The sequence below is a fragment of the Paramisgurnus dabryanus genome, chromosome 9, assembly GCF_030506205.2.
Source record: "Paramisgurnus dabryanus chromosome 9, PD_genome_1.1, whole genome shotgun sequence".
Lineage (NCBI taxonomy): Eukaryota > Metazoa > Chordata > Actinopteri > Cypriniformes > Cobitidae > Paramisgurnus > Paramisgurnus dabryanus.
The window spans coordinates 4,182,597-4,193,340 of NC_133345.1; the positions used below are offsets into that span (position 1 = coordinate 4,182,597).

At 35.2% G+C, this 10,744-nt stretch overlaps 1 long non-coding RNA gene across 1 annotated transcript in view; it reads right to left on the reverse strand.

Moving 5' to 3' along the window:
• LOC141282529 (uncharacterized) overlaps positions 1 to 5,052 on the reverse strand; it is a 53,225-nt gene extending 48,173 nt beyond the window's left edge. Inside the window, exons 1-2 of the long non-coding RNA XR_012337241.1 lie at positions 4,949 to 5,052; positions 389 to 417 (exon numbers count right to left, since the gene is read on the reverse strand). This is a non-coding gene — a long non-coding RNA (uncharacterized lncRNA). The remainder of the gene's footprint in view (positions 1 to 388; positions 418 to 4,948) is intronic.
• Positions 5,053 to 10,744: the final 5,692 nt, after the last annotated feature.

Here is a 10,744-nt window from a genome sequence, read left to right on the forward strand (position 1 = left end):
CGTGGTAGTACTGCTCAATAATCATCACGGTAAAGTATTCCTATGTAAAACTAATAAGTTATATTATAAAAATAGGTATTAGATGATGAACTCGACGGAGCTACGATGCACGATCTGTTCAGCGTGACGTCACAAAACAATATACATTTATAATCACTTAGGGTGTCTTCACTTTTGTTGACAGCTATATTGACAATAATGGCTGTATGTTCAGAGGACAGTAAATCTATACTACTCCACAAGTTGCATATTGACTACTCAAAAATATATCCAAATTTCTTTAGTACTGTTCCTTGAGAAGACATACTAAAATGGCTGCTGAAATGTGAGGGGTGTACTCACTTTTGTAAGATACTGTAAATCTGTAATATGTGACAGTGTTACTTACAATAATGAATAAGACGTCCAATAGATGTTCTAAAAGAAAAACAAAAAGACAAATTTGGGTTTAAGGTTCAGACAAGGTATGATTAAAGTTATACAAAAATAGTGTAAACCTATTGTAGTTCTGCTATCACTTAAGTCATACACAGCATTCCTAAGATAGTCATATGCATTTCAATAAACAATACAATCCTTTGGCAAAATGTCTCTGTTATTGAAATATTATTGTAAAGCAGTCAGTTATTTACTAAATTAATTTAACAGGTGTTAGAAAAATTACTTTACTAAAACATCAGTAAAAACAGCAACAAATATTTCCATTTCTTCACTAACAATTTAACTTTTCTTATGCATTAAAACTAGAGGTGTGACCAGATGTCATGCCACAAAATCTTACAATATTAAAACATCACAAGATTTCTCGTTGAGTTGACAAGTAATCTCACAAAATCAGCATAAAGTTGAGTTTGTGGCAACACCTTTATACTGATATTATTCAGCCTTTTACTGCATGTACTTTTATGTTTGTGCTTTCAATTTGGGAACAACTTGATGGCGGTACCACTTTTGATGTAAAGAAGTGTCCAAATATTAAAGATTAAGTGAATTTACGTATTGTTTGGACTAAAGTAACCCTGTGATCTTGTAAAAAAAATTAAAGTAAAACAACAATCACCAGCCATTTGTTCCTTCTGCAAGCATTTATCATAATGCATAATGTTGGTTTATATTACATCACAGGGTGGTTACACAGACAGGGTTTAGATTAAGCCAGGACTAGGCCTTAGTTCTATTAGAACATTTAAGTCGTTTCTACAAAAATACATTAAAATACTTGTGCATTTAGAAACAAAACAATGTCAGTGCAAACAGTTTTCTGTTAAGACACCTCAAACAAGCATTGTAGTCTTGGACTCGAGCACTGTCCAGAAGACAGCACCTATATATTTTAAACATTGTCCAATAAAATCATGCGTTTACTTTGTTTTAATACTGTATTTGAACCAATTATTTATGAAAGCATATTGGTAGCAATTTTCAATGTATAATGTATTATGCCATATGGCAATAGATTATGTGAAATGGTAATGCATTATGTAATAATGTAAAGCATTTCTGTGTTTAAATATACATTTTACATGCTATATTTGCAATGTTTGGTGCAAAATTAAACTTAAATAATTTACAATAGTTTGCAGTTTAATAAAGTCCTGTTTTAACTGCATTTTTTGATGCTTTTTAAGTTGCAAAATTTATTTGGAAAATAAATAAAACAATAGATATTTAGTTAAACATCTAATCAGTTCAGGTAATACATGTTCAAGCAAACTGTAGCAAAACGATAATTTAAATGTCAAAATCATCAAAAATACATTTACAGGTAGGACACATGGGATTTTCATTTACATAGCGCGCAATGGATGTAGCAAAATTTAACTGACAATGAATTCCGAGTTGACCACAACCCCATCCTGTAAACACATTTAATCAGTTCAGGTAATACATTTCCAATTTAATTTTGCAACTTAAAAGCATAAAATTAAATAATTGAATATTAATTTTGCACCCAACATTGCACATATAGCATGAAAAATGTAAATGTAAATACAGAAATGCATTGCTATTTTACATATTGCATATTACATTCTAAATTGAAATTTGCTACCAATATGCTTTCTTAATTATTATATCAGATTACTTAAATTTAATCAGATTCAATAAAACCAGGGCTCGACATTAACACTTAATCACTTGTGAATGTTTTGGGTGGGCAAGTGAGAGAATTTTACTTGCTCGATCGGACAGGTAACTTGAAAATGCCACCACAAATAGATTTTTGCACATCGCGTTTTTCAGTAACTCTCTCTCATATGACATGTTTTGTACACCCCTGTAGCATCCAAGTCACTCTGCTGCAACTCTGACCTCTCATTAAAGGGACACAAGGCAGCATTTTTATGTTAATCTTCGTAAGTCGGTATATGGTTAAATGACTCATTACAGGACGAATGAAGACTCTCTGGCCCGCCCCTACTGCCTGTAGGAAGAATAACCCACTTGCAAGTTCGCTGTATCTGACCCGACGTCCTTCAGTCTCGCAAAGTCTTAGATATCGCGAGAAGCAGGATCACTTTACGGCAAACAACACAGAGGCAGGCGAGCGAAACACAGCTAGCGATTGTTGCAAATGGCAGAGCCGGGGAAGAAGCAGCGAAAACCCTTGACGGAAGATTCCAAGAAAAGAAAAAGAGCTTCAGACCTAATATATATATTAGCGTGACCATAAGTGCCATTCTTCCCGGACGTGTCCTAGCCAGGATTTCGGGTGCATCTTCCGGAAGTCATATTTGTTGACCGCATACGTCATAACACGGATTATTATTATTATTACAGAAAGGCAACAGTTACATTTTAAGGTAAGAATGAAACTACGATTGCATGTCTTATGTTTTTAACTGAGTGGCGTATGCGGTCAACAAATATTGCATGTCTTATCAGGGCTTGACATTAACTTTTTGAGCAACTTGTCCTTCGGACAAGTAAATTTGTGTTTCACTTGTCCATGCACAAAAGTCACTTGTCCGGGTAAAGATTTATAATATAATGTATTTTTTGTGATTTGCTAATCAGTGTCGGAGCAAGGGATTTTTCATAGGGGTGGCCAGGCAGGGGCCAGCAGTTACTCTGGTGGCACATAAAATCTCTATCATCCAACCTTAAAATACTTTTAAGTAATATAGGTGTGTTAATCAGAATAATGTATAACATACAATTGCTACAATACTTGAATTTTAAGTCAAATGAATTGAGATTGACATACAATTTATAGTCATAAGTCAACCTAAAAATTTTTTTAAACTATTTAATCAAATAAAACTTTTGAAATTTACTTTGAAACCAGGATTTATATCCCCCATTGCTGAAAATACTATAGAGACCAGAAAATCATGTGAATTTAGGCCACTGAAATGTATTTTACTAAGATTCATTTGGCTGCTTCTTGTTACTCTTTCTGAAGAAGGATGCTATATCTGCTGCCTTTCTCTTCATTTTCCCACATTTCAATGATTGTAGAAAAGCGTCACCTTTAATAAATGGACTAATCCGGTCACCCCTGTTATTAAGTGCGAAATGGACTGTTCCAAAACGTTCCGCTAGAGTCTGCGCAGTGTCGGAGAATAGAGCAGGTAAATGATAACGGGAAAGGAGATCGGCTGAATAGTGTAAATAGTTATAGTTTAAATAAGCAGGATTGATTCAAATCAAAGGAGGTTTTGTGGACTGTGCGTGTGCATGCATTATACTAACCACACATCTATGCACATTTAATAAAGTCAACATAAGCGCGCTGAAAGAGAGATTCTCGTTATAAAACAGATTCTTAAACAAGATTTTAAGCCGAACGTTAGAAGAGAAAAAATACGGACTTAAATCGGCTTTTTTGACACACAGTGAAGTCATTTATATTCACGCCAGAGCCTGAAGAAACATCACTCTCCACTCCACTCCATGCCCCTCCGTGTTCGTCAATCAGGTTTAATGCGCGCACAGCTTGTTTAGTAACAATAACAGTACATGTAAACGTGTGTGTCGGCGTGCCGCACTCTCTGTTCAATATTCCGCTCGGTGTTTGCGCTGCGCATTCTGCTCTGTCGTTAACGGCACATAACGTGAAGTAACATTGATTGGAATTTAACTTGTCCAGTCGGACAACTAATTTTCTCTTACACTTGTCCTACAAAAAATCCACTTGTCCCGGACAAGCCCTAATGTCGAGCCCTGCTTATGATTTTAACTGAGTGGCGTATGCGGTCAACAAATACGACTTCCGTAAGACACACCAAAATCCTGGCCTATATATATTTATATAAATTTTAATTATATTATTCTCATGCCCACTCTCCCAATAAAAAAACAAAACACGAAAGCAGTAGTTTGCCTCGTTCATATCGGTCGTTCACGGTAAAAAGTCTATAATGCATGACAACACAAAAAATTAAAAATCAGTTGGAAAGGAAATATTACTTACATAACTTAGATAGACATAACTGGATTGGAAATAAGCTGATAAACTGGGTTGCGAGGGGGGAGGGACAACAGTTCGTTTTTACGACAGCGTGTTTGAAAGCATTTACTACCAGACACTAGGGGGACCTTGTAGAGAAACAATACACAGACTTGCCTGGTGTCCCTTTAAAGGCTGGTTATACTTGACAGACTTTGTTATTTTCAGGAGCGGACCAATGCTTGTTTAATGTCAAGCCCTGATTAAAACATTTAAAAATTTTGTTATTTTAGTTATTCCATCATTAAGCATTTTATATAAAGTTATCTTGCTCTCATTACTCAAAACCTGTGTCTCGTATCATAGGATAAGTGGATTGTCATCCCTCCTACATAAAATAAACTTTAGGCTTTATAGGGCAACTTCAAACATGCTAAAATGTCCACCACTGACAAACGATAAACATTTAAGTAAATATTACATATAACAGATTTCTTTATGTTATTAAGAATTACTTCATTCAATTACGTGATTCAAAATTACATAAAAGTGACTTACCTGTGCAATGTGGATGGCTCTTAAAAGAGCCTTTGGGTTCGTTTGAATATTTAAACTAAAGAAGTGGGTCTTCTTGTGCAGTAGCACAAACTGGATGTTGACTGCTGTTTAGGGAACATAAAATATTAAGAAAGAAATAATCACTAGATATCTACATGATATATTACATATGTATACAGATAATTTATCAGTCAAAAATAATACTTACACAGCTGTAGGGATGACCTGTCTGTAGAACAGCAAAAAAAGACAATAAACATTACTTGCTTAAAATGCAATGCAAGTAAACAATTACGTGTTACAAATGTGTCTACACAGCGCAAATTATGTGAAAGCAAAGTATGGACAAGGAAAGACGAGGGAAACACAAATAAGCACATCATTAGAATTGCTATAGCAGCATGGTATCCAGTATCAGGAGTACCAAAATAAAAACAAGTATATTTTGCTTATAAGACTCAAGACACGCTCAAGCAAAAGTGTGGGTGTTTCACAAATAGACAGTTAATGTTTCTTCTAACTCGTGAAAGCTCGAAGCCTGCGCGGACGCTCGAGCCCACGATACGACCGTGTAAACAAATGCTAACCTTCATGCCAACAAACGCTAAACTTAATAATGAATGTAAAACAAGTAGTATATCTCTACTACAAAATAACGGCTCCCATTTAAACCATGCGTGCAAAGCTTCTAGTATTTCGTGTGGAATTAACGTTAACCTACTTGAATGTAATATAACGAACGTACGTGTACACATAGTTTATCGTTTAAACTGTAGCAATACTATACTGATATCTAAATTATTTATCACGTTGTGTCTAAAATAATCTTGTGAACTAAATTCACCGTCGTATTTACACATTTTACGAATTAATGTCGAAAATTACCTCAGACAACACCAGAAAATTTTTTTAAGCACTTTACCTGGCTGGAGGCAGAACCGCTAAAGGCAAATCTCGCGAGATGATGGGTTTAGGGTTAGTTCGCGCCACTGATGTGACGTCATGTGCAAACAAGAAGCTTTTTTTACAGTCTATGGTTGGGGGCCAAGATGGCGGTGTGACAGGTGGACGCGTTTTCGGTGGTGTCATCAGGAAACTTTGAAATAGGACAATTATATAACTGTAATAACGGGCTTTTTTTGTACATAAATGTATAAGTGATTTTTATACTCGTATTACCCGCCTTGCGCTAATTTATCTATGGGCAGAAAGAAAAATAGACAGACTTCCAACGAGACAACACGTGCGTCAACCATGGAGCCTGTTAAAAACGCTGACGTGAATGTTAACATCGTCTCCTCAGTGGATTTGGGTTCTTCGGGAAACACTGAGGACCATAACAACTGGTTTGACTCACATCCAAATACGAATGATCTCCTTGCGATTCCCCTACCTGAAACTCCCTTAAAACCTGTGCCAAAGAAAACGAAAAGAGATCATATGGATGGAAACGACACTTCGATGGAAATTCTGACAGCCATTCGTGAGCTCTCTGGGAAATACGATCAGATGTTCCAGAAAATTTCAGCAATTGAAACAACAACTGGGTCAACGGCTAAGCAGATTGAAACTCTGTCCTCCACTGTTACTCAGCTTGTTTCAGAGGTAGCAACGCATAAAGAATCCCTTAAAGTTGTGGCTACGGAGATTCAAGAGCTAAAAAGTGCGAATAAAACCATGAAGGCCGAAATTGGTGAATGCAAGCGCTATACCTGGAAATGGACGTTAAAGTTACATGGCGTGAGAGAGAAGGACGGAGAGGATGCTCGGAGGGTTGTTATTGAGATCCTTAGCAACGTAGTGCCTGGCATTAGCGATGATCTTGAGGGTGCCGTTGACGTTGCGCATCGTCTTGGCCCGAAAAGAGGGGATGGTTCCAGCAGATCCATCATCATTTTGTTTGCACTTCGTCGTTTTCGCGACACCGTTTGGCAAGCTGCCCGAGGCTGTAAATTCCTTCTCGACAAGAAGTTGCGACTCACCGAAGCCCTTTCACCAGAAGATAGGATTGCCAGAGAGAAACTTTGGCCTCTTGTTAAAAAAGCCAGAGATGAGGGCAAAAAAGCCTCCTTTCGCGGCTCCTTTGCATTAATTGACGGGAAGAGATTCAATTACGTTGATGTGAAAGAGTCTTCTCGTGGTCAGTGTTAATGGCTCTTAGTAACAGTATATCTGGTAGGCTTTTTCAAACCTGACTTTGTGTTTAACCTACTTTCGAGGGCGATCTAATTGACAAAATTTTGTCAATACCTTCAATTATCATGGATCGCTTGCGGGTACTCCGGTTGAACTTACAAAGTTTACGTTAATGCTTGAATGTAGCCTATTTATCATTCTTAATGATATTCTGTCTTCAAACTGACATTCAATTCTTTTTGCATACTTGCACTGGGCAACACGCAAGGTTGTGAAATATATATATTTATATATATTATCTAAATTTGTAGCCTATTCGAGTATTATGTTCGGTTATATAATTGTTCCTATCTCAATTGAGAATTTCGTTTATTCAGATTAAAGAAGTTCAAGATTTTTTCCGTGTTAAATGGAATTTAAATTTAACTCTCTTTCTGTTATATCTTTAAATGTAAGGGGTTTACGTGATGCTGTTAAAAGGAAAGCCGTTTTTTTGTTTTGTAAAAGCAGTGAGTCTGATATAATCCTTCTACAGGAAACACACTCATGTGAAATGGATGTAAAATTTTGGAAAAATCAGTGGGGTAATACTATATATTGTAGCCACGGGTCTAATCACTCTGCTGGAGTTTTAATTCTTTTGCACAAATTTAAAGGGCAAATACTTGGGGCAAAGTCATCTGACGACGGAAGATGGATTATTTTATCACTTAAACAGGATAATTCAAACTTCATTATTTGCAATATTTACGGTTGTAATTCACGATCAGATAATAGATCTCTATTCTCTCAGATAACCTCTGAATTGAAAGAAACTCTTGTTAAATTCCCTGACTCTTTTCTTATTCTTGGCGGTGACTTTAATGAATGTGTTGACGGCACTTTGGACAGATTTCCTCCCAGAAGTAACGACAGTTTTCATGTTCACAGCAACATTTTATCATTTTGTACAGAATTTTCTCTTACTGATACATGGCGTTTTTTTCACCCTGATTTACACGAATTCACTTGGTCTAATAGAAATAGGTCCTCCCAATCAAGAATTGATCTCTTTTTACTCTCTTGCTCAGCTCTTCCATTTGTAAAAGATATTTCTCACTCATTTGCGCCCCTGTCAGATCATAAACAAATAAGTTTAAAATTATGTAGCAATACTGATAAAATTCCTAGGTTACGTGGTTATTGGAAATTTAACAATTCACTTTTAAAAGATGATTCCTTTAATGATAGTATTAAAAACTTACTTTCAAGTATATTTTCTCAAAAAAATAAGGATACTTATAAAGTGAAATGGGAATTCTTTAAATATAAGGCTAGACAGATTGCTATTAAACGAAGTAAAGATTTAAAAGCCTCTAAAAATAAAAATATATGTAAACTATTAAATAAAATAAATTTTTTATTGCAAAAAAAATTAAGTCCGGAAGAAGAATTGCTTTTAAGAGAGTTAAATCTTCAAATTAATCAAGCTTATTTAGACTTGGCTAAAGGTTTTTTTATTAGATCTAGAGCAAAATGGCTTGAGGAAGGAGAGACCAATTCCAGTTATTTTTTTGCATTAGAAAAGAGGAATTGCAGGAAAAATTCATTGACGGCTCTTAACATTAATGGTGTCAGGTGCACGGATCCAAAGTTAATTTCTAATTTTGTTACTGCCTTTTATAATGACCTTTATACTTCTGAATTTAATATGGATAATTGTGAGAATTTTTTGGGAACAATTAAGAGTCATATTCCTATCATTGATGATGATTTTAAAGATACTTGTGAGGCCACCTTGACAACAGAGGAAATTAAATTGGCTCTGTTATCTATGAAAAAGAATAAATCCCCTGGGGTTGATGGATTTTCAGTTGAATTTTACATTCATTTCTGGGATTTAATACACTCCCCTTTGCTTCTCATGTATAGTGAATGCATTGTTCAGAGAGAAATGACTTCATCCATGAAACAGGGCATTATTTCTCTTATCCCAAAACCTGAGAAAGACTCGCTCTTAATTGATAACTGGAGACCAATCACACTTCTTACAGTTGATTATAAGGTATTGGCCTTGGTATATGCAAATAGATTGAAAGTTAAGCTTAATCATATTATTTCAGAAACACAATCGGGCTTTGTAAAAGGCAGACACATTAGTAACAACTTAAGACTTGTTTTAGATTTACTGGATTATGCTGACTTTGTGAAATCTGATGCTATTATACTTTTCCTAGACTTTTATAAGGCCTTTGACACCATTGAGCATGAATTTCTTCTGCAATCTCTTAAATTGTTTGGTTTTGGGTCTTCGTTTGTTAATATCATTGAAATGTTTTATAAAGGAATTACTAGCTCTGTCATAGTTAATATGTTTACCTCACAAAGATTTTCTATAAAACGTGGTGTCAGACAGGGCTGCCCGATTTCCCCTTTTTTATTTATTTTGGTGACTGAATTATTGTCTTAAAGTATTATGCACAATCAGAATTTGACAGGGAAATTTAAATGTCTCAACTAGCTGATGACACCACTCTTTTTTTAAAAGATAGAAGTCAGCTCTCTATAGCCATTCAGATAATTCAACAATTCTCGTGTGCTTCTGGATTAAAACTAAATTTGTCCAAATGTGAGATAATGTCACTACATAAATGTGATGACGCATTCATTGATGGAATTCCAGTTAAAGATACAATAAAGTATTTAGGTATTTATGTATCAAAAAATGTAATAGCCAGACAACAACTTAATTTTTCTCATAGATTAAAGAAAACTCAAAATATTTTTAATCTTTGGCTACAAAGAGACCTTTCTCTTTATGGCAGGGTTCTCCTCTCTAAAGCGGAAGGTCTTTCTCGCTTCGTCTATCCATCCCTTTCTTTATATGTCAAGGATTGTACTATTAAAGGTGTTAATAAACTTTTCTTTGACTTTATATGGAAAAATAGGTGTCATAAACTTAAAAAAGCAGTGATAGCTAGTTGTAGAAGTGATGGGGGTCTGGAAGCTATAAACTTTCATAACACTATTTACACCTTTAAAATTAACTGGCTAAGAAGATGTTTAATAAATCCAAATTCCTTATGGTTCTTTATTCCTAATTATATATTCAATAAAATTGGAGGCCTCCCCTTTATCTTAAAATGTAATTATGTATAATAAACTCCCGGTTAAATTGGCTAATTTTCATCAACAGGCTCTCCTTGCCTGGAAGTTGTGTTATGTTCACAACTTCTCTCCACATAAAACTCTCCTGTGGAATAATATGGATATAACTGTTAGGAACAAATCTCTGTTTTTCACTAATTGGTTTAATAGAGGTTTAATTTATATTCTTTCTTTATTTGACGATTTTGGCAATATCTTGTCGTATGAACGCTTCATGACTGTCCATGACTTCCCTATTCCTTTCAAAGAATATAACACTGTTGTTAAAGCCATTCCCTCAGGCCTAATGCATCTGGTTAAGAGCCACTTATTATACACCCAAAAAGATATAAAGGAGTCGGCTTTGTTGCTGGGTGGCATTGGCATTTATGACAAGAAATGTAACAATAAACATGTTCGCCAGATATTTCAGAAAAGAGACTGTATTGTTCCTCGGGGTAAATTCCATTGGATTGCTTTAATTAATAATATTGATTGGAGAAGAGCGTGGTTGTTGCCTCATAAATATTTTCT